Below are 25,259 nucleotides of genomic sequence, written 5' to 3' on the forward strand. Positions count from 1 at the left end.
TTATAGCTATCTCTATCCCCTGGATAGATAAGAGTCACACAGGATGGGGCTACAACCTGCATCATCAGAGAGGACATGTGGTGGCCATGTATGAAGTCACAGAGATGAGGGAGGAGAGGAAGAAGAAGAAGAAGAAGAAGAAGAAGAAGAAGAAGAAGAAGAAGAAGAAGGAAGAAGAAGAAGAAGAAGAAGAAGAAGAAGAAGAAGAAGAAGAAGAAGAAGAAGGAGAAGAAGGAGGAGAAGAAGAAGGAGAAGGAGAAGGAGGAGAAGGAAAAGAAGGAGGAGGAGAAGGAGGAGGAAAAGGAGTGCCCTGATTTCCAGCCTAGCTTGCTCTCTCCTGTCCCAGTCTTTGCCTTTGTAGATTTTATCCCAGTTTCATTATCTCTCCCCTGAGTCCAGCATCTAGAAATTTCTTGTGTTGTGCCAGCTTCTGGAGCCAGCTGCCACCAAGATGTCTTTCAGCAGAGATGGCATTTTCCCCTGGATCAGCACTAAACCTTCTCACTAAATTCTCTGCTTTCATATGGAAGTAAACGCTTACAGAGTTGAAAAAGGAAAAAACCCAACCTCTTCGTTTTAGCACATTTCTGTTTTAGGTGGCAAGTTACAACTCCCAACCTAGAAGTTCTTTCTTTCCCCTTTTGATAGCCTACTTGATGGCATATGAGCAAAAATGAGTCCTGCAGATGAACCTCAAGGTGAGCAGTGGTCAGTTTCATGTCCCTTCCCTCTGACTATGGACTTTGGGCAAAGGAAGTGGATGTCAGTTTCAAGGCCCTTCCCTCTATGTGGACAGCAGCCATTGTAAGTTTGAGCCTGCCAAGTACTTGGGCTGGTCAAATAAGGGAAAGAAAAACACTTGCTCAAAATTACTGAGGTATTTGTAAAGCACTCTTAAACCATGTAAGTGCTTATATTAGTGGTGTTATAATTCCCAGGGACTTGCTGGTGCTAGCCTAATAAATGGGTTATATCATGAGCTGCCATATTCTATGAGAACAGAGGAAGTGGCAGAATGGTGATTGTCTTTAAAAATGGAAAAACTTAAGCCCTGACTTCCTGATCTGGGCTCATCTGTGCCTTTAGGAGTCACAAACTCAGTGGCAGTGAGAACAGAAGCAGTACAGAGCAGGGAGCATTAGGAATCAGATGACCTGGGTTCAAATCCTGACTCAATTCTATGATCTTGAAAGTGTTTTCTGACTCTAAATTGGTGAATAACTAAAACCACGAATAATTAAAGGTCGTATTCCCTATGTGAACCCAGGCAAGTCATTCCCCCTTTCTGAGCCTTGGTTTGTTCATCTGTGAGATAATTAAGTCAGACTAGATGAGCCCTAAACCCTTTCCTAGCCAGGTCTAAGCCTGTGACTCCAGTACCTGCTAATATATCCCAGAGCTGCCCTTCTGTCCTATATCTCTAGGTTCCTCCTCATATGGACAATGAAAGGAATTTTACAGATCCTGTGACAAGAGGGAGAGGAAGAGAGAAGGTCTACAGAATGGAGGGAATTCTTGCCTATTTGAAGTCATCATTTATGTCATGGTTCCCTGTTCCTGTTCGCCTCAAACATCCCTGGTCAGTGTGGATGCTCAAATGCTCCACATGTCAATGGATCTGTGAGCTCACTGATTTGTATGTTTCCTCTACTGATGCACCTTCCAACCCATCCATGCCTGCCTATCATGCATTCAAAAGGAAATGTGGAGAGCCCAATGAAGCAATGCATAAGCAAATTCAATGTGTAACAGGTTGGAAGAGGGTCTCAATTTGGGATGTCATGAGTATAGGAAATGCCCAAATGGGGAAACTCCCTCCACTAATGCAGGGTGGCATCTTCTCTGCAACTGAGAGTCATAAGAAGTTGCCCAAGGCACTAGGAGGCTAAGTGACTTGCTCAGGCTCACAGACCTGAGATGTGTCAGAGGTAAGACTTGAACCCCGGACTTCCTAACCACAGGCTTATCCACTACGCCAAACTCCCACTCACTATTGAGTGGAGTAAATCCAAGTTTCTGTAACATATTGCAAAAATCAATCATCTCCATCAGCCCATTGGTGCTTGAGACTAAATAATCCTCACCTTTAGAAAACCTCAGAGAATCTAATATTCATCCACTTGTCCATGTAGCCATGCATACATGCATCCATCTGAAAGAAATTATTATTTTCAATTATATTAATAACCAACTATGAAACTAAAGTTGATTTTTATCTTTTATTTCCTCATTCAGGGCCCAGCCCTTGTAAGTCAGCCAGTCACTGAAGGACATAGCTGATAGATGAAATTGCCCTAATCCTTGGGAAACATGCTCTTCAATCTTGGGTAGGACCCTGCCCAACTAGGAGACCTTGCTTCTGTTTAGAGTATAACCAGAATCTAATCTAAGTGAATTTATGCCCCAATGCAATAAGCCCATGTCCTTGCACCCCTCCACTGGAGTTTAGGGTGACCCAGCTCACGAAGAAGAAAACCAATCAGAGTGGTCTGGGTGGAGATGGTTTCCTCTGTCCAGAGTGCTGGAGGTGGCTGTGTCTCGTGATCAAGCAACATAATCCACAGGAGGAACTGAAGACATTCAGCCCACCTCCTCACTAATTGTTCACCAATCAGGATTGATTTCTACTTGTTGGAATACCCCCTTTCCCAAAGGTATTTAAAACAGTCCATGGCTTTGTCTTTGGTTACCAAGAGAAACCACTGACCATTGATTTGTTGATTATTAGCTAGCCTAATTAATAAATTAATTATTAATTAGCCAGAAACTCTGTCTCTCAGGTTTTTCATTTCTCACACAACCATCTATTCTACAAGTATTTAGCAAGCACCTATAATATACAAAGCATTATAATATTCATTCAGGCTGGCCATCTAAACACCAGTGTCATGGGCATGACATGTAGGCACTAAGACATTAACCTGGGCATGTACCATCTTGATTTAAAAAAATTCTCCAAAGAATCCCCCCTGAATGAATGACCAATGATAATTTTTCAGGCTTCTGGCATCCAATACCTTGGCTTCAATATGTCAGGGGATGTGCAAGAACCAATGAAAATACTGACTGGAGAAAATATTCACACACACACACACACACACACACACACAGCATTAACAAACTTGATTTGCCTCCAGATTACTCCTGTCACCCCAGTATTCTTTGTCTCTCTAATATAATTGCCTTGACCAGAACAAGTTATTGTTTGCCAAAATGGAGGTCCAAACAGCATATTACTCCTGCCACCAGATGGAGGAATGGCCTTTAGAAGATAAAGGAGCATTTGGGGCATAAATGGCCAGTTATGAAGATGATATCTGGGAACAGAATTAGTATTTTTTTAACCACAGATCAAAATAGAAGAATAACAGCTGTAGAAATAGGGTGGCAATAGACTTGATGTCAATGGGATGATAACAGAAGACAGAGAGAAGATAGAACTATTCAACCCTCATTAGGCTTTTCCCAAAGCAGAATTATCTTCAGAAACGTAAGTACAGGGAGTTTAAAAATCCCAAATAAGTACAAATAGGGCAAGATAATACATAGTTTCTTTCAATACTTTCAAGTCACTGTGAAAAATCATAGAGAATGAGAATGTACTGGGCAAATAAATCTACCCCCCCACCTCTCATTCCCCTCCCCACTTAAAAAAAGGAATAGAATGGAGTCTGTGTAAGCCAGTGAAGTTGATTTCTTGAAAACCTGACAAAATACTGGGTGACTCATGAGCATTTAGAAAGAGAAGTAGAGATTGCTAAGAGCCAGAAAGGGTTCCAAACTAACCTCATTGCCATTTTATGGGATCATCAAACTGGTAGATCAGGAGAATACTGGAGAATCTCTCCTTTTCCTAGATTTTATTTTGTTATATAATTTATAGATGCATTTTTGACACTTCCAAGGAAACACACATACTCCTTCCAAATAAGAGAATTTGCCATACCCTACTGCTACTCTACTTACTCCCACTAGGACCATTGGGCTTCCAAACACCACATCCTTAATCCCTGGAGAAGTTAATCCATTTAATTTTGGAGCTGCCACTCTGAGAATAAGCTATCTTAATTTTGAAGTAAGTGTGTGTGAAGTCATCTAGACCACCGTATCTAGCCATCTCCAGACCAGAACATCTGGCCATGCACTTGGTCTATATTGCTATGGCTCTATTTCCTTATGAGCCCATTCACCATAAGATCCACACTGCCTTCCTTGGCCACCACTCCTCAATGAGTCTCTGCACATTAGAGTGTAAGCTTCTGTAAGGCAAGGACTGTCTCCCTTTTTGTATTTTTATCTTCAATATCTACCACGGGTCATGGTGCACAGTAAGCACTTAATGAATGCTTTCAAATAAAATAATTAGTGTCATTTAAGGAATATTCCATCCAAAACAGTTTTCAGATTGTTAACCTCAGAGAGATCCTTTAGACTTAATTGGCTGATGCCACTTATTCCCTCTCTCTTTGGGCCTCAGGTTCCTTATGTGAGAAATAAAGATGATCTTTGAATCCCTTCTGGTCCTAATATTCTGTGCTTTATGACCTACAATTAAAAGAAAAAGTCACAAAGCTGGTGGTTTAAAAATGAGAATATAAGGTCGTAAGAATATGTTGGATTGTTAGAACCTGATGAGAAGTTTGTTGGAGCTATTGTGCTCCAAGAGAGGAGATACAATTGGCATATCCCACCCCGGGGGAGGTCAGGCTTGATTCATCAATCAATAAAGTGAGATGTGAAGGCACAGCAGTCCGGTGGAATTTAAAGCAGTGGCTCCTAACCTGTGGGCCATGGAGCCCTCAGGGACAGCGGAGTTATTGCAAAGGGGCCTATAAATCTATGGATGAATCAATATCTCAGTCTGTAGACAATAAATATCCTATATAGCTATGCAACAAATGGTTGAGAAGCCCAGTTCTAGATTTACACAGATTAGGTCCAATCCTAATGGCCTGAACACAAATGCATCCTTGGTTTGTGACCTGACTTCACTTGGGGATATGGTGGCCATCTTCAGTCGTTCTGACGTGTATATGGCCACTGGACTCAGATGGGTCCGGAGGAGAAAGTGAGTCTGGTGACTTTGCATAGTACTCCCTCACTTAAATGCAATTCACTTTCATGTCATGGCATCACCTCCATGTTGTCACAGTCCTCTTCGGGAACGAAGGACAGACAACAACAACAAACAACAACAGTTTGAGAATATAACCTGGGAACATCAGAATCTATCTCCTGCTTAGGTCTGTACAGATGTAGTTAAAGGGCCTTCAGATACTGTTCAAGTACACAGGCTAACAATGTATATCATATTTAGGACTATGAAAAAAAGAGAAAGAGAAAACAAAAGAGAGAAAGAAAGAAAGAGAGAAAGAAGGAAATCCCAATCCCAAGGATTCACAAATGCTCATATACAATCAAGACAACCCCACTTTTCTTTCCAATGAATTCCATCTTCCTCCAGGAAGCTATACAAGCCTCTAGACTTATATCAGCAGCCTATGGTTGAGACTCCCCTGGAAGTCTTAGAGATGTGCAAGTCAATCCCTCATTGTCTGAGTGTCCCCATCTCTTTCAGGGGTCTGTGCAGTCCTCTGGACACAGAGTGTGTAGAAGACAGTTGGTTCCTTAGACTTGGCAAGGTTGGCAGCTCTTCTCTCCCCCCCCATCCCCTTCACTCACTCACACACATGCCCCAATGGAAGTCTTACCCCTGGAGCTGCTGTCATTTCACTTACACATGCAGTCTCTTCGCTTCTCTTGCTAAGCTACCTAGCCAGAGATGAAGCTCCATCACAAACAAGATGATCCTGGTGCCTATGGGGACATGAGTGGGCACGGACAACAAAAGCAAAGCAGGACATGAGATGAGTTGAATTATTATCGCTAGCATTTGCCTAGTGTTTTAAGGTTTGCAAAGAGCCTTATAAATTTTATCTTATTTGATCTTTACAACAGCCCTGGGAAGTGGGTGCTATTATCCTTCCTGTTTTATAGTTGAGAGGACTGAGGCAGACAGAGTTAAATGACTTGCCCAGAACCACATAGCTAGGAAGTATGAGAGAGAGGATTCTAAGCCCAATACATCCTAATTCTAGGTCCTATCCCATGCTTTTTCTATTGGTTATATTAAGGCCCTAACGAGGCTGAAACCACTATCTCAACCCCTGTGTGGGCTGGTTACCTTTGTTCTGTTTCATAGCCATGGACTGTACCCCCGACCCCAGTCAGACATCTCACCTGGTAACAGACCTACAGAACGTCAAAGCTGGAGGACACCACTGACATCATTTAGTGCAGCCTCCTTGTGTTACAGACTCGATCAAGGTCACCCAGCTCCTGAGGGGCAGGGATGCAGCAGGTGCTGATTCCAAAATGGAATCTGCTCTCAGTGAGTGGATGGCTCAGTGCAGACTCATCACTGCCCTGGAAAAATCTCCCCATCAATTAAGTCATTTGCTGTTGGAGAATATCACTCCAAGGGACCATGCATGTGAATTGCAGATTACTCTGGCTTCCTCCACTATTAACAAGTATCAAATGCAAACGCTGCTTTTATGCTGCATCTTCCCCCTTCTCACCCTCCCTCACTTCTTAATCCCACCTCCCATAATCTGAGGGGTTTCTCACAGGCTCATCCCTTCCAAAGACAAAAGGAGAGCTCTCTCCTCAGGAAGCTTGTAAAATGTCTCTGGTGGTGACACAGCATCATTATTTTTAGTAGAAGATGATTCTAGACAAATCAGCGATTGCCATTGTTAGCGAAAGCCTGTCTGATAAGAAAAATTGGCTAAGAGCAGTTAATGAGCTGTAATGACTCTGCTTCTCTCTCACACCTGGCAGGGCAGGCAGGCTGAAAACCAAGGATGAGCGATGGCCAACCGAGGGCCAGAGCTGGGAAAGAATATAGGCTGATCAGCATGAGACGGGTTGGCCAAAATGGTGAGAGGGAAGGGAGGTGGCTCACTGAAGGGAGAGAAGAAACAGCAACATAAGGTAAACATCTAGCCATCCTGGGACATGAAGTTTGATGTAACAATTACTGTGGGGGTAGGGGAGAAAGAGAGAGAGAGACACAGAGAGAGAGACAGAGAGAGGAGAGACAAAGAGACAGAGACAGAGAAATCAAGAGATACAAAGAAGGCAGAGATGGACAGAGAACTAGAGACAGGAAAAAGAGACACATGGAGAGGTTGAGGGAGACAGAGAAGGCAGAGAAACACAGAAATATGAGATAGAGACAGAGAGATGAAGGGAGAGAGAGATGAAAAGAGAGACAGTTTTAAAAAAAAAAGAAAAGAGACACAGAGAGAGAGGGAGAGGAAGAAGAAGACGGAGATAGATAAAGACAGAACAGAGAAATAGACAGAAAGAGAGAAGAGAGAGAATCAGAGAAAGAAAGAGGCAGAGATAGAGATAGAGGTAGAGACAGGCAAAGTAACAGATACACTGTATCTGTTGTAACAGAGACAAAAACACAACAATGTATAGTGACAGAGAATCAAAGACAGAGAAAGAGTGACAAAGAAGAGGAAAAGATCAAGAAGAGCTAAGGGGAATGGAAGATTGAGGACAAATGAGAAGAGATGGGAAGGAGAGAGTGAAGGAAGACAAGCAGAAGAAAGAGAACAGGGCACCATCTGCAGCACTCCCAATGGTACCATAGAGCCAGAGGGGCCCAGTCCTGTGGTCATCTCCTCAGTGCCCTCACTTAACCCTAGGTGAGCCCTCATTGCCTTCACTGTAAAACAGGGGTGGGTGAGTGGAATGAGACCGTACACATGGAGGCAGGTGCTTTGTAACATGTTTGTGTGTTGTAGAAATTTGACCTTCTGGGCTTTCCAGGTCATGAGGTGGCCTCACTGGGTGTGCTCCCTCTACAGATGACTTAGTAGGGGGTCTCTGAGAGTTGCCGTGTCTAAAAAAAGTATCCCCTTGCAGACAATCCAGTAATGAGGTTCTGAACCCAGCTGGGCTGGTCCTCAGACAACGGGCATACAATTCATTCCTGGATCTGAATCCAAATCTGTCCTGCTGGGAAGGACATCTAAAGCCTTGACTCCCAGGGGCTGCCTTCTGGAGTCTGAGTCCAGGGCCACCTCCAAATCACAAAGAGGACTTTGGTGTCATATAGACAAAATCCTGGGGGGGGGGGAAGAAATCTTCCTTCTTTCAAGACTGGAACACTAATTACAGAACCATCTGCTGCCAGATCAATGTTTCTTCTGCAGAGATCTGCAGTGCCACAGGGTTTGATGCTATCAGCACTGTGTCATCCACAAATAGGAGCCTTTGGAAGACCCTACTATCTACAGAGAATCCCTCCTTTGGCTGGGAATCTGAACTGGATCTCCTCCATGATGGTGGAGAACATCTTTGGTGGTCATAACCTCCTTGTTTTGTCCTTTGCCTTACATTAGTGATGAGAGTAGGATTGGACAAGGTCATCTGTTATACCCAAAGGAAGCTAAGTGGAACAACAGATAAAAGCCCCAGACTTGAAGCCAGAACATCTGAATATGAATCTTGCCTCAGACACTGGCTATGTGACCTTGAGTAAGTCATTTAACCTCTCTCAGCCTCAGTTTATTTATCTGAAAAATGGGGATAATAGCATCTCAGTCCAGGGTTGTTGAGAGGCTCCAATGAGGTAACACACACAAAATGGCTCAAAAACCTGAAAGCACTATATAAATGCTAACTATTCTTATTATCAGGCCTTTCGAGGACTCTTACAGGATTAGAACATGTGCCTTGTTGGAGCAGAGCCTTTGAGGTACCATTGTGCCCTATTCAAATGAATGCTTTGTTTAATAGTCAGATTTTAAATGCAATAGGTTCTGGAATTCTCTGCATCTCTGAGCTGATTGTGTGATTCTAACGATGTGGTTTTCTATGGAAGATCATTTGCAAAAGTTTCACTAGGTGGGCATCTAGTTGTTGATTTCTTCCTTTGACATTTGACATTAATAAAGTCTGAGCCCTCCCCCACTGTGATTTTAATATCCTCTTTTCTGACATCTTGAGAATTGATCCTTCATCAAGCTCTGGAGTACTGCAGCCCCTCCAGGTTAAGATTCATAGTTAAACAAGAATTTGGCCTAACCATTCACATAGAAAAAAACAAGTGGATGAAAAATACCTGTTGTCCAGGCTACGCCAAGCCGTTAGATAGACAGCCTACAGAGCTGGTGATTTCAGCTATTTCTACAGCACATTAAGGTTGTAAATTACTTTTTCACAGCAGCCCTTGGTGGGGGGAGGGATGGACGATATTATTATTCCCATTTCTTAGAAGAGAAAGTTGAGTTTGAGGAAAGTGACTTGTTCAGGGTCACACGACTCATGTTTCGGAGGCAGTATTTGAACGCAGGTTTTCCTGACTCCAACTCCAGGATTCTATCCAGTGAGCCACCTCACTAATGCATCAGAATACAGACCTTGGACATATACTGGACCCTAAGTTGGCTCAGCGTTAAGCACACAGTAGGAGCTTGGTAAACAAGCCAAGTGATCCGGAGGCCTTGTGATACCGAGATCCCCACTCGCTTCCTCATTCCACAAGTATTCACCTGTGTGCGAAGTGATGGTCTGGGCCCTGCAGGAAATGGAAGCTCAGAAAATGACTTCTCCAAGGTCACACATCTCAAGGCAAACCTGGGGTTCTGACCTAAGCCTCTTGTCTCTAAGTGAGCTTCTCATTGCCCCACACTGCCTTCTCAGGTGGAGAAGCAGTACACCAAGGGCTGGACTTGTAATTAGAAAGACTCCCATTCAAATCCTGAGTGAGACACTTACTGGCTGTGTGACCCTGAGAAAAATACTTAAAACAGTGTCAGCCTCAGTTTTCTCATCTTTAAAAATGGGGTAATAACCACAGCTGTCTCACAGAGTGGTGTCAAGATCAAATCAGATAATGTAGATAATAGAGTTTGTAAACATTAATGTGCCATAGAAATAGATCATCACCTTCATATTATTGGGCCATGAAAGGAGCAGGATGGTCACCCATATGGCCTCCTTCATTGGAGTGAAGACAATGAGATGATACAGGAGAACCAAGAGCATCTTTCTCATCATCACCCACACCTGGGTGCCAAGACTCCATGCACCTGGTGACAGCCAGCATTCCCATTGGCTAGTGACAGCCAGCATTCCTATTGGCTGGTCAGGAGAAGGCCCCTAGGGGAAGGCTTCAGACAAGAGATAGTCAGGGCAGAGGCAGAGAGGCTTCAGAGAATGGCCAGTCAGCCCCCAGCCCTTCACCACTCTCTGGGAGGTCAGCCTCCAGCCCAAACAGCCCTAATCCTCCCCTTGGCCTTCCCACACAGTTTGGTGCAGTGCTCTGGGCTTGGTGGACCTGGGCTTCCATCCCACCTCTGACATTTACCCCTGCATGCCTGGCCAGTCACTAAGTTTCACTGGAACTCAGTTTCCTGAACTATAGAAGGAGGGTGTGTGCAGGATGACCTCTGAGGTGCCTCTTAGCTCTGAAGGTATGAGCCCCAGGCTTCTTCTGTTTCACCCCCTGAGGATAATGACCACGCAAAACTCCAGAATTCCAGTGAGAAGGGATCTCAGCAGACAGAGACCAGCCTTTACTTTTCAAACACTCCCTTCAATAATACAACCTCAGCCAGTGGTCATCCTTCCCTTGCTTGATGACTCTAGTGAGAGGGAGACCACTCCATCCCAAGGCAGCCAATTCTCTTCTGCCATGGCTCTAGTCATTAGGAAATCTTTCCAGACATCAACCCTGGACCATCCTGTTTGCAACTTCCACCCACACTTCCTAGTTCAGCTCTCTGATACCAAGCAGAACAAGGCTCACCTCTCTCCACACAGCCCTTTCAGTATTTAGAAGCACCTCTTCTAGTTCCCCAGACCCTTCTTTGTTTCAGGAAAACAAGTATCCAAAGTCCCATCAAGGGATTTTCTGCTAAGGGGTTGTTCTCAGCCCACCAGCAGGGGCCTCTCATTGTGACTGGGGCATCTCCAAGATAGCACAACATTCAAGAGTACTTACTGATCATGCATGGACACACGCTCTCTCTCTCTCTCTCTCTCTCTCTCTCTCTCTCTCTCTCTCTCTCTCTCCAAGAGCTTCAATTCCCAGGGAGCATGATGCAATGACTTCTTGTTTGGCAATACACAAGATAGTCACTGGTACACACACATACACTCACATCTGTAAGCATCAAACAACAACGTAGGGAGGAAGGTCGGCTCATTGCCTTCATCTGGCCGCCTCTTCCTGAAGGTTCCAAAGCTTGGCCTTGTGACCAAGCAGCCCTGCAGGCTTGGAGACCTGCACCATTATGGATTTTTGCAGCCCAAATCAATTGTTTGATGCATTAAGTGGGATGAAAGCAGCAAACAGATCCCGCCGTGGCCCAGACGTCCATAGAGGGGAGCTTGGGGAGTGTGAGGAGAAGGTGGGGAGGGTGGAGAGCTGCCGAGCTAAGGAGAGGACTGGGTGGAAAGGACACTGGCCTCGGAGTCGGCAGATTAGGGTCTGCCAGCTGTGGGGTCCTGGACCAGTTACTCACCCTCCCTGGGCCTCACCTTGTGTGTCTGATGAGATTAGCCGATGTCTAAAGCCATTTCCAGCTCCATCATCCAATGATTCTCAAGAATAGAACCAGCTAGTAAGGTCTTTCACATAAACCCAACAACCATACACTTCCCCAGAGTGGGCCCAGACATTTTCCTAAAGCAGCCTCTGTATTAATCCCAGGACCCAGACACACCAGCTACATGCAGCATTATTAGGGGGGTCTGATGATCCACTCTTTGAGAACATTTGTGAGCATAGCCCTGGCTCCTGGGATGAGATTAAGAGCTGAGACAGATGTCAGGAATCATGCAGCCCAACGCTCTCATCTGCAGAGGAGGAAAATTGAGTCCTTGGAGGGAAAGTTACATGCTGGGATTTGAACCCAAGTTTTCTGCCCCCAGATCTAGGGCTCTCTTACTATACTGTATGATGAGGAAAGCTGCTCTGGGGATGAGAAAGAAGCAGAACCATCCCTGCCTGCCTTCCACCTGGCATTCAAGGTCCTTCATGACTGCATCCAGCACCTCCCTTTGACGACTCATAGAACACTCCTCTCCATCATGTAACCCACCCTCTGACTAATTGACACAAGTCTCTTCCTCAAGTCCAGCCTGTGTTTCCTTGATTTTGTGTCTTCTTCTTCCTCCTGTTTGTAGGGAGGAATTCTGGCCAGGCTTCCAGGCTCAACTCAAACAGGTCCTTCCAAAAGGAAATAATCTTAACCTCCTTTGGACCGTTAATGCTTTCTTTGTGGTGGTCAATCTGAAATCAGGCAAACCCTTCGTCTCTATCTGCTTAACTACTGGCATCTAACTCCCAGGGCAAATGACATAAGCTATGTAAAGTAAGCCACTTCCCCATTGTCTGCCTCAGTCTGCCTCAGTCGTCTGCCTCTGTGAAATGGGGATAATAGGAGCTTGGCTGCACCAAACAGCGTGTAAAGGAGAGTCATGTGCAATAAACCTGGTAAGGAAGACTGGAATCAAATTTTGAAGGGTTTTTGAAGGGTTTTCAAAGGCCTAACCAAGGAGCTAGAATTTGATTCTAAAAGCAATAGGGGCCCCTGGAGCTTGAACAAATGAAGGAATGAATGAACAAACAAATGAATGAAATACCTAGGGAATAAAAGTGAGAGAGATAATCACATAGTATTACCTGAATACAAAATACTGAGGGGATGTATAATAGTGACATGATCACTGGGGAATAGGATGAGTCAGGGAAATTTTGGGGGAAAGGTGAATATTAAAACTTATTTGTTCATTCTTTTGAAAAATATCTGGGTTGTGTGGGCTTAGAGATCTAAATCTCTAAGGAAAAATCCTCTGCTGCCTTAGACTCTGAGTTCCTAGGGAGCTAATTCAGGGTCTGTAATTCTTCCTGTTCTGAGCCTGGTACAGCCAGGAGAGAGAAGCATTGGAGGAATGCTCTTTCTCAGTGATATTTCCCGAGGAAACAAGCCTTGGAGGAAAGGGATCTCTTGTGCTGGGAGGGACTGAGCTCTACTGACCACCCACCCACCCTGGGAATGGCATGGAGGTGCTACCAGGAGTGAAGTTAGACCTGGAATGGCATTAAAGTGGTCCTATGATGACTAAGGTGATGTACTCCATTACACAGAATGGAAGGGAGTCAGGGCCAGGAGGCCCAGGGTGTCCTACGCCTCATCCCTTCATCAGTAGATCAGATCAGAGGACTTTCTCCAATGCCGCCCAACATTTGTGACCCCAGAAGCACTTCTTATGGCACTGAGCACTGAGCCTTCAGCCTAGTCATTCACCATGTGACCCTCTAAGGTTCTGGAATTACTTACATGGAGACTGTCACTCCCAAAGTCAGGCCAGGTCAGTGACAGAGGGAGAACCTTGAGAAGGGCTCTCCTCCCTCATCTCTTGCTTTCCTGAGAGCATCCACTGGCATCCCAAAGCCTCTGGAAGCATCTTTCTGGGTCTCAGTTTTCTTCCAGTTTGAAATCTAATCAGGAAGGGTTTTCTGAGCTCCCTAGCTGCTAATGTCCATCTTTCCTCTCCCCAATCTGCTTTACATTTCATTTTACATACATTTTTATATTATATTTTGTCTTCCTGGAGAGAAGGTAAGCTCCTTGAGGGAAAAGACTGTCTAATTTTTGTTCTGATATCACCAGTGCTTAAGACATGTTTGTGAATTGATTTATCCAATGATTGTCATCGGATGCCTGGCCTGTCTCTTCTGCCATGGAAAACCCAGAGGAAGAAGATGGCCCTGGAGGTACTCAAACAAAGGCGTGACTGGCCTTGGCATACAGGAGGGATGGGTGGGTGGGCAGGTTTAGGAGAATTTGTGCCATGAGAATTCAGCCCTATGGGAAGCATTAAGCTTTGTAAGAAGACAAATTTGGAGTTGCAGGGAACCTTGGCCATCATCTTGTCTAGCAGAGGAAGCCTCTGAGGCCCAAGGTGCCACAGTAAATGACAGTCCCAAGGATGTATCCAGGTCCTTCAACTCCAAGTGGCCACTCTTCCCTCCTCTGGGTTTAACAACAATGCCAACAGTGACCGAAAGAGTGAAGCTCGCTGAGATCTCAATAGACCGGAAGGTCTGAAAGGGACGTCGCATCTATTATGTCATTTGATCTTCAAAGGAATCTCGGAAAATAGATTTCACAGATATCATTTTGCCAATTTTATAGATGAAGAAACTGAAGCCCAGAGAGGTCAAGGGATTTGCCCACAGTCTCAGGGGCAGGATTTCAATCTATGCCTTGTATCCATGAACCATACCCTAATACATTTTCTGAAGGGAAGGGGTGGGGAGGAGTGTGATGGATCTCTCAGTTGAGTTCAGCATCCTGGGTTGTAGCACTGTGATACTAAGGTGTCCTACACATTCCCACTTAAAGTCTTAGACGCTTATTAAATTGGAGACCTGGGGTGGAAGGTACCTCAAGGAATATCTAGTCTACACCACCCCTCTCATGTTTACAGGGGAGATAACAGAGAAGTGGCTTGTCCAAGGTTCCAGGTAAAAATTGTCATAAGCGGGTTCTGAACCCATGCCCTTGGATCATAAGTCCCCCACACCAGCCTGCCCCTACTCTTCTCTTTTTATCTGCTCATGTGTGAAACTGCTGTTCTGATGGAAGGAAGAGAAGAAAAGGCTGCCACTAGACTGGGGAGGCAATCATCTGCTAGAGGGTCCATGGGCATTTGGAACTGACCTTTTCCTGACTAGTCACAGCCTTTTATTAAGGGTTGTTTCTCTGCTTTGAGTCTCTCTCTTCACCTCCACTCTAAATGGGCTAGTTCTGCAGTCCATTTCTACACAGTCAGCTGACTAAAGTGAGGAAGACCAAGAGCAATCCCTCAGCCCAGGGAAAGATGTCAGCTTTTCTCTCCCCGAAAGGCCATTCATGGTAGGGAGTTCCCTGTTTTAGCCAATGGTTATGTATGTAGAGTCTCATTTCTCTAATGAAGTTCAGGTGGCATAAGGCTGAAGGTAGAGGGATGGAGCCAGATAACCTCTCAATGTCTAACCTTTCCAATGTCTAAGAGATCTAGGAGTCAAGGCAAGTGGGGGTTTGTCACTGGGTGTCAAGAATTAGGAATTGTCCATATTTGTTGCTGGCTAAGAGATGCCAACTACCCCATCACTAACCATCCAGACCATATTCCCTCTCCCATGGTTTTGTACAGTCCTCAGAAAAGGGGGAAAACACAGTCATTCAGGGAAGTTTTCATTTGTCTGGAAGCTCAAAGGAGATAGGGTGGGCTGGGGCACCAGAAATATCAGTGAGGTTCATCCATGACATTCCTCACTGAGTTCAAGCACTGAAGAGGATTAGAGCTGATCTATAAGCTGCTCACATGTCATCATCTACTCTGTCCCTGTCCCACAGAAAAACACTGGCAAACAGTCCCAATGGAAAGACAGACAGAGACAGACTTATGGGGTGGGGAGGGAGAGAGAGAGAGAGAGAGAGAGAGAGAGAGAGAGAGAGAGAGAGAGAATATAAAGCAGAAACACCAAACTGGATAGCATGTCCCTTAATACAAGAAATGACAGTATGACGCCTCCAGCAAAATGGCCGCCCCTCAAGCACAATTTTAAGACCCAAACCAAGATTTTCCTTTTTCCCATTCCAATCCCAAGTTTCTATTTTTTAAGCAAGTTGCTTCATTTAAATCTGTTAAAGTATCTATTATTTTTCAATCACCACCCTCAGCCTTGTCTCCTTTGAGGTACCATCCCTTTCTGTGCCTGAGAATGGATTGGAGCCCATTGCTTAGAGAGATTCTGAATCCCCTCTTCGCCCCCAACAAGGTGTTCCTTTAATATGTTTGCTAAATCCTCTAGTTAAATCTCCTCCTGAAAAATCCATGATCACATCTGCCCCCTCCTTCTTTAATCCCAGGCAAACCACCTGGAGAATATAGAGATTTAGGGTGGATACAGCCTGGTCCAACCAGCTGGATATTCTGAATTCATCTTCTATATTCTATTTCATTTACTGAAATTTGATTTTCAGAAGAAATTGGCTTTAGGAATCCTATCAGGCTAGGATTAGGATGGTGAGTGGGTGGTAGGTGAGCAGGGAGTGTTTCAGCCCTGAGCCGAGTAGCCCCTCTCCTAGGCCCTATGACTCGGCATTCTCATCACCGTTTCTCTTGCACATAGTGCAGAGAACATAAGGGTGGGGTAGTGACTAGAGCCAGGGCTGCCTTTCCATTTTCCCTGTCTAGATTTCCTAGCTCAGTCTCTCGCGCTATCTGGAAAGTGGTCCTACCTCTGGCTGCAAAGAAGCCCAGCTCCTCTTACTGAGGATGTGTGCCAATGGCTAACCTCTGGGGACAGGGGGGGAAGCGGGAGTTGGATGGGTGTGGGGGTTGGGGAAGGAGGATAGAAAGGGTGAGTTGTACTGAGAAAGCAAGGAAAAGAATGAAGGGAAGGGAGAGAGGGCTTAAGTGGGAGAGGGAAAAGGCAGCATTCAGGGTCATTTAGAAATAAACCCAAACCTCACTCCATTGCTAGAGTGGCCCTAAAGGTCTTCATCATTTAAAAAAAATGTTTTATGGACAGGATGTAAAGCTCACCTACCCCAGAGTGGTGGGGCATGAGCCAGGAAGACCAATCGATTTCATCTTGGGTAATGAGAAAGGAGCAATATTCATTATTTACCAGGGAAGCGATTTCGCCTCTCATTCTGCCCCCTCCAACTCTCACTCTATGGCAGACTTCCCCCAGGTCCAGCCTCTCCCTGGCTGTTTTTATTGCACTTCAGTTCCTGTATCTTCATCCCCAGAGAGTCCTATTCTCATCCTTCTCCCTCCCTCCCTGATCTCCATCACTACCAACACCACCCACATCTCCATCCTCATCGCTAACTCCCCACTTCCCAGGCCCCTCCTGCCTGCTGCAAAGGTTAACCAGAGACCTGTCAGACTAGGCGTGGTGACGCCGATCGCCAACCATCCTGGACCCATCTGCCCCCTCCCCCATAACCACTCCCTGCCACAGCCCTATATCCTCAGGGATGTTTTTCTGCTGTTGGGGGGGTGGAGATATTTGGGTCCTCCCCTGCATCCTTCTCTTGCCCACATGATGCGGCAAGGTGGTGGTCGTGGGGATGGGCAGGTAGGCAGTAATGTTAATAGAAAAAGTGTTGTTTTTCCCTTCCCCCTCCACCCCCATTCAGGACTTGGGCACAAAGGCCCCGATCCCTGTGAATCTGCCTCATTGTTCTGCCCTGAAACAGAGCCAAGTGCAGGCTGGGGGCGGGGAGTGAGGCACAGAGGGCCCGAGGGACTGGGAGGCAAACGCATAGTGTCGGCTAGGCGAGTTTCTCTCCAAGAGATGCCCAGGGGATGAGCGCTTAGCCCTCTGCAGAAGCTTCCCTGCCTTGATGTGTCAACGGGCGATGCCTCCCCCACCCCCACCCCAGGTTGCCCCAAGAAGCTCCCGGGAGCTGGGGCGGGGGGTAATGGCAAAAAGACATAGAGGAAGGGCGAGGACCCCCACCCCCCGGACCCTTCTGAGATGTGGGGGAACACACACCCATACACACAATGCACACATACACGCACACGCACACACGCATACATCCACCGCAATCCACCAAGGCGAGCCTCTTCTGCGCTTACCGCCGGCTGCGGGTCAATGGGTTCTGGCGCTCACGCCTGGATCGTCGGCGGCTGGCATCGGGGACAGCTCCCGACGATGGCGCTAGGGCCGGGCTGCGTTTCCTTCTGCTCTTCCGAGACGCCTGCCTCCTTCTCGTGACTGTCTCTCTGCAGGTTCACTGCTCACCGCTCCCCCTCCCGCCCTGCCTGCCAACCAGCCCCCCCTCCCTGGCTGCCCGCCGGCCCCCCTCCCTCCCTGCCTGCCTGCTGGTTGGCTGAGCCGAGCAGGCGAGTCCGGCCGTCGTCAGCTTGCAGGGATGGATGGGAGGAGGCTTTTCAGGGCTCAGCTCACAGCTGCCCTTGCTGGTGCTGATGATGGAGCTGTGACATCATTGCTCCCAGGAGCTGGTCCGCCACTGCAGAATTGCCTCAGCCACCTGGGAGAGAGAGAGGGAGCGAGAGGAAGAGCGAGGGAGAGAGGAGGGAAAGAAGAAGGAGAGAAGTAAGGCCATCCTTGGCCCTGGCCATTCGTCCATGCAGTTAGCCTTACTCTTCTCCCACCCAAGAACCGAGCATCTCTATCCCGCCAACCTCCCAAGTTGAGATAATAGAACCCTTATCAAAGTTTGGACTCCTGAATACACTGAGCATGTGAATGCTCCCTAAGAGAGTTTGAGGTGGGGGAAAGACCTTGTCTTGTACATATTTGTTCCTCACCTCACCTCCATCAAACCTAGCACTGACTACAGGCAGCTGCTTCATCTAAGTTTGAATGAAGGCATAAATTATACTCACACACACATATACACGCACCATGCATGTACATATACATATACCTAGGACTAGACGGCCTCTAAGTTCCCTACCATCTCAAGCTCTATGGTCATCATTCCTTAATTATAGTTTCTGTCTCTCTGTCTCTGTCTTTCTCTGTCTCTGTCTTCTCTCCCATATTTAGCTACATATGTGTACCAACCCTTTACTGCATATGTTTTCCCATAAATTGGGGCTATTTGCTTTCCTACAGCCTTTCAAAGGTCCTTACTTCTAAAATCCCCTTCCCTAGCAGGTTGATTGCAAAGAAAAAGAAAATGTTTAGGGATGGAAATGATGGGAGTGTCTTCTTTCATAGGAGTGTCTTGAACTTTTCTACATTTTCAAAAAAGCTGTTGGGCTTTCCTTTATGAGTAGCAAGTAACTGCTACATCCTGACCCTCAATCATGCTCACTTAGGAGTAAGGTTCAAATTTTAGCTCTGTCTGTGCTTATGTCCACTTAACATGAGTGGCTGTTGCCCAGAATATGATGTGTAGTTCATTGGAAAGCCTGTAGGTCTTGTCCATTATTATACATATTTTGACCCTGTATTCAGAAAATATACCATTTTCAGAGAGTAATAGAGAGAAGAGTCTACAATCCTTGTCTGCAAAGGAGACAAGGTTGAGGGTCATTGACATTTCTAAGCCACATATAGACAAAGACTTTCATCCAAAATTTATCTTTTTCTCTCTGGTTCTCAAAATTTTTTATTCTGTGATTTTTTTATTACTTTTTTTATTTTCTAGCTTTAAAAATTACATGTTTACTTTTATCAGTCCTCTCTTTTCCTTTTTTATTGATGTATTTTTTTCAGAGCATTTTCAAAGAATTTTTTCAGCCCTTTAAGGACTGAGGACTACTGTACTACTAAACCCTAAAATTTTATATATGGTCTCGCCACATTGTCTCTTTATATTTTACTCATATGCTAATTGTTTCTGATTTGTTTCTGATTTTTTTTTTTTGCTCTCTCAGTCAGAATTTCATTGCTTAAGTCTTCACATACCTTTTGTTTGTTTTCTCTGCATAAATTACTATTTTGATTATATTGGGGTCTGTGAAGGTCTTTGGTTGTATTGGGATCTCTTTAACATTTCAGCCCTTTTACATTTAAAAACAATTTATCTGTTCCCTGAAAGGCACAGATAGATATGGAATTTTCCTCACCCAGGAATTACCTATACCAGTGAAATCACAGTTACAGTCCTGATCCCTATCATATTGTGTATTTTTTTAAAAAAGATATTGTATGATTATGAGAAATATGTCTATTATTTAGTGTTTCCAATCAAAAGGTGCTGCAAATCTTTTAAATTTAACTTCTTCAATATTCTATTCAGTTCTAAAAATTTACCTTTTGGTTGTATTTCTTTTAGATTTATCTAGCTCTAAGAGAAGAACATTAAAGTCTCCTACAATTCATGTGTTCATATCTATAACTTTTTTAAAGTTAGCTTTTCATTCATAAATTTAGGTTCCATGTCACTTTTTGCACAGGTTTAATAATCATTGTTTCACTGTCTATGGTGACTCCAAGCCTAATGTAATTTTCCTGTTTACCGCTATCTGAATTCTGAAGTTTTACTTTTTCCTTGAAAGCATATTGCAACTCCTGCTTTTTTTTGAAAGGGGGGAATCTTCTGACACTTGGTAAAATTTCAGCTTCTTGTTTTCATTCTATATGTGTCTTTAATTTTAGATGTTTCCCAAATGTAGCAAATTTAGGTTTTAGTTTTTAGCCATTCTATTATTTTTCATTCTAGTGGGCTGATTAACTCGTCATTTAAGTTTATAGTGGTTAAGTCTTCATCTTTCTCCATTTATTTTTCTTTGTATTTATTTTTATTCCACTCCAGCCCTTTATCCCTGAAATCTGTTTTGCTTACATTAGATTTGAATCTTTTCCCACAAGCTTACCTTCCCAGTCCTATTTACCTTCTCTCTTTCCCAAGTTCCTCAAATTTGCTTAAAATGTTCATTACTCTCTTCATTTTTACTTATGTGTGGCATTTCTCTCTTTGTCTTCTTTTCTCCCTCTTTGTTGAACAGTGTTGAAGATTTGCCCTGGGGAAGTGGTGAAAGGAAATGATAGAAAATTGTGGAAGAAGCAACAAGAGAAGAAAGAAGAACATGAGTTTATAAAGGAGAAGGAAATTGTGCAGGCAATTTGGAAGGGTCTCTGAATTTGTGAGATGAAAGAGAAGGATAGAGGATGATGTGGTTAAAGTCAGAGAGAGGGATGCCAGAGTGAGATGGTGGCATATCCTTGAGAAGGCTGGCTGCTGACTTCTTGTGTCCTGTGCCAATGACGGGCTAGCTGAGACATGAAGGTGTCAGAGGTCTCTGCAATCAAATGGACAGCCAAGAATAAGAAAAGCATTAACCCTCATAATTTCTGCCTTGCACTGGATCCTAAGTGCTGAGAGGAGATTCCCCAGACCAGGGTCCTGACATTTCTACATGATTACTGGCTGTGCCAGGTATGGGAGCTAAATGGGAGCTTGAAAAAGGAGTCACAAACTTTTACATGCTCAAGCTGGGTCCCAAACTGCATTTCCTAGAATTTCTGGATCAGAGGGATGATGAGGCTAAGAACTTCATTGGTAGACTTTTAGTATGCAGTACTGCTTATTTACTTATGATTCTATGCTGAATAAATATAATTGTGTGTAGTATAGAACCATAATTATTTGCTTTTGTGGAGAACCAACTACATTATGCTAAGTTCATATGATTAAGGATCTCTGAGACACAGTAAGTTCAGTAAAGAAGTTGGGTTTGGCCAGCAGGTGGGAGCTGCTCAGAACTGACTTCTGAGTAGAGCCCACAGAATTCTCAGGTTTTGTGGATAAGAAACTGCTACACAATACAAAGAGGTAGAACTAAGGGGTGGAAGGCCATATACCCTATAAGAATCACAGTGATCTTATCACTTACTCAGAGCTTTTGTTCAATGAGGCATGGATGAACTACGAGGATGACGACAGTGCTCCCAGGGACCCCAATCCTTTAATGGGATCAAGCATATGACTATAGTCATCCTTAAATATTTATTTACTTGCTTGTTTGTTTTCATCTACTTGCAGCCATTCTTTCTCCTTGCTCACATAAGAGTGTAGTTCAAAATCCTTCCTACATTTGTCTCTCCATCCATCACCTTTACTTAAGCAATGCTCTTATGTGGTGTACAAGAATGGGTACCATGTATGGTACCCTATAAAGTGCTTATATGGTATCCAAGAAGCGTTCATTTTCTGTGTTCTAATTTCCGGGCTATTCTGAATCTTATCTTCTCATTTATGGGTTATGTAGTTAACATGTTTCTTGTTTTATTTATTTTCTCTAAATTCTTTATGAAAGGTAGGGCTTCTGGAACAGAAAAGTTGGATTCTCCCATCTTCCTTTTCTGTAAATGCATTTCATATATAACTTCATTCTTTCTTCCCTTTAAATTTATTTATTTTGTTGTTAGTAATGGGACCTTCTTCAGTGGTCTCACTCCTAGAAATATCAGTTCACAAAGGAAAAGTGTGGTGGGAGTCACTCTGTATCTTATTGTGAGGTCCTTTCACTTACAATGTCCACTTACATGGACTAAATCCAGTATATCTTACCTCTAGATCTAAACCCACACCGCCATCCCAGGGACTCCTCTTCTGGGTAGCACAACACTTTTTCATAGGCAATGGTCTCCTCAGGAGCCCATTTCTCCTATACTTATCATTATAAGGTCAATATCTCTTCCACAATGCACACTATGGAAACATCCTTCAATAGTATCCCTTTCCTTTTCTTGTACTATGAGGGAACGGTCCCTTCTACTCTAGTCTCTCTCCTTCATGTTTGTTGCCCTACTCTCCCATAACCGCCATACTTTACCGGAGATGGAAGAAATAGCTCTTCCTCATCTACTCGTATCTGTGCTAGGTGGAAGCATATCTTCAGATCTGCTCTGTCTTTTGCCTTCTTATTCCTCGCTCAATCAGCATCTCATTGTGTTATACCCAATATAATACGACAAACATTTTTAAACACCTATGTGCCAGGCACTGTGCTAAGTGCTTATGCTACAAATAAGAAAAAGAAAGACAGTCCTGCCCTCAAGGATCTTACAGTCTAATGGGGGAAGATGACAAACAAAAGGAAGCTGAAAGGGGTTTGGAGTATCCCCCCCGCCAAGGGCATGATGATGGTGGAGTTGAAACCAAGCAGAGCAGCTGGCAGGAAATGAAGAATTGGCTGTGCTTCTGTGCCCTTTAAAGGGAGGCTTTGGGAGGAGTTGTTTGCTCTGCCTGTAGCCCTCTAATCAAAGGGACAGAGGCAGCTGAGGGTACTGATGAAGAATGAGCACCAAAGCTAAAGCCATCCCCTTGATGATAAGTTTCCTGGTGATGAACTTATTCTGAGTGGGGGGTGAGGGATGCTGCTGCTGAAGCTAAGCAAATTAGCTGGTGAATTAGCTGGAAATGAAAAATTGGCTATGCTTCTGGGCCCTCTTTAAAGGCATTTTTTTACTCCACCAGCCCCTCCTCCCCCACTGAAGGATATCGATTCAGTTCTAGAGGAGCATTAATTTTTTCCCATGAAATATCAAATTCTTTTCTTCTCTTTACTCTGTATCCTCATTATATTTTCAGATTCTTAGATATCTTTGCACCTTTTCCCTGTTGAATTTTTTTAAACGTAAACCCTCTATAGGTTTCTTTTTTTCTTTTTAAAATTAATAGCCTTTTCTTGCTCTAGAGAAAGGCCTCGAAATCTGGGGTTTTGGGGAGGCCCATGAACAAAGATGGGAAAATTTTCATCTTTATATTTAATAACCTCTAACAGAAATTTAACATTTCCTTCAATGGAAAATTATTCTGAGAGCAATAGGCTTCACTGGACGCCTCAAAGGGTTGATGATATACCAAACAGTTCTGTACCTCTGGCCTCAAGCATTGCAATGAAGCCAATGGGTTGGAGAATAAAATTGTAGGAGTAAAGAAGGTGGAGGAATTGTGTGGTTCTTTTGCCTAAAAGAATATTGAAAGATATTGGCAAGGAATGGAATGGAGAAGTCATGAGCCAGGCACTAAAGTCACTGACAAAGTTAAGAGGGTATTTATGGATTGGTAGATGATGGAAACCAGAATGGGCGCAGGGCAGTATGAGCAGAGTGCCTCCAATGATATGTCTAGTCAAGGGATGGGAAATGGAGTGGCCAAGAGAGGAGGTGTCTGCTGGGGCTAGTGGATTAGTGTCTCTATATGGATGTCCACTTAGGGCGAAGTACAGTTTATTACATTGCCAGTATGATCTAAATTAGTTGGATAGCAAATGTGAAATGAAAGACAGAAATAGGAACAGGGAACTTGAAGGTGAATTGGGTCTCATCTCATCCTTGATTCTATAGTATGGGCTTGAGGAGTTTCTAGGAAGGAAGCAGAAGGGACTTAAACCCTAGTACAGACTATGACCAAGAAACGTGATCCAGTGGAGATGAAAATAGCACGTTTATGTCCAGTCCTCCAATTAATATAACCTCTATTTGTGGAAGAGTACATGCTGGGTTTATGAGGAAAATTTTTTTGTAGCTATCATTTTTATGATCCCCCTTTGAGTAAATGCCTTTACTAAGAGTTAATTAGCTGATTGTTAGTAGAAAGAATTCCAGTGGAGGCTGATGAGCTGTAGTATTAGAAGGGTGATCCCAAGGAGATACCCTTGAACTCTGAGACTATCAGCTTCCTTCAGTGACCCAACCCATGAGTTTGAGTACAAGTTGGAGAGGTAGACAAGATGGGGTGCTACGTTATGTTCCTAGGTGATTAAATTTAAAAGAATTTGAAGAGCTGTTTCCCTTTCAATGTTGCTTTGGGGAAAATGGTCGCTTAGGCAGGCTAGGAAATAGCATTGCCATTTTGGCAGATGGAACTTTCAAACCTGTCTTCCTTTTCTAAATCCAACACTTTTAGGAGTTTCTCACACATTGGAAATGCCAGCTTTGTCCTGCCTTATAGTCTTGTTCATAGGGAATATAACTGCCTAGCCGTGCTATGGTTGTCTCAGAAATCTTCACTGTTAACTGAAAGGACAGATTACAAAACTGCCTGTAGCAAGGGTCACCCCTGTGACATGTGTGTTCCAGTTCCCAAATGAGTGATTCAAAGGCACTGAGTGCAGTCATACAGGATCAGGGAGGAGGGAGGGAAGGAGAAAACAGACAAATGGGGCCAGAGTTGTTATAGCAACTGGACTGATTTAACTGGCTAGAGGAGGGAATGCAGAGGGCTGTAATCACAAATACTAGAACCCTTGTGTTCATCAGTCCCTCCCTCCCACTTGCATGCCACAGCCTGGGAGCTGATTGGAATGGCCAATATTTCCCTGACTGTAAACACTATGTCTCAGGCTAGGCCCTTGTCATCTTTGGGGAAGAATTTCCCAAGAGCGTTTGGTGTTTGCTTTTCTCTATGCCAGCCTCTGGCCTGAAGCAGGAGGGCAAGTGGGTGAGTGCAGGGACCATGGACTCTGTGGCACTGTAGCCCCTCCTGACATTTCCTTTTAAATCGTAGGTTCTTGGAAACTTCTCACTGCAACCAGAAATGCAGCTTCTAAATGAAATCTCAGATATTGGCATTTGAATATGCCATCCAGCTGAGATCCTGAGCAGATCCATCAGACATGCTAAGCCTCAGGGTTCCACAGGAAGATCCCCAGCCTATGGCTGGCAGCTGGCAAACTCCCAAAACCTTCCCCCTATCCTCCTACATCCTGGGCAGTCAGAGTCAGTATCCACTGAG

At 44.4% G+C, this 25,259-nt stretch overlaps 1 protein-coding gene across 1 annotated transcript in view; it reads right to left on the bottom strand.

Annotated features, from left to right (window-relative positions):
* Positions 1–17,854, bottom strand: part of KIF1A (kinesin family member 1A) — a 191,989-nt gene extending 174,135 nt beyond the window's left edge. The window contains exons 1-2 of the mRNA XM_036755422.1: positions 17,677–17,854; positions 2,085–2,152 (exon numbers count right to left, since the gene is read on the bottom strand). The gene's annotated coding sequence lies outside the window, so the exon portion shown is untranslated. The remainder of the gene's footprint in view (positions 1–2,084; positions 2,153–17,676) is intronic.
* Positions 17,855–25,259: the final 7,405 nt, after the last annotated feature.

The sequence above is a fragment of the Trichosurus vulpecula genome, chromosome 4, assembly GCF_011100635.1.
Source record: "Trichosurus vulpecula isolate mTriVul1 chromosome 4, mTriVul1.pri, whole genome shotgun sequence".
NCBI lineage: Eukaryota > Metazoa > Chordata > Mammalia > Diprotodontia > Phalangeridae > Trichosurus > Trichosurus vulpecula.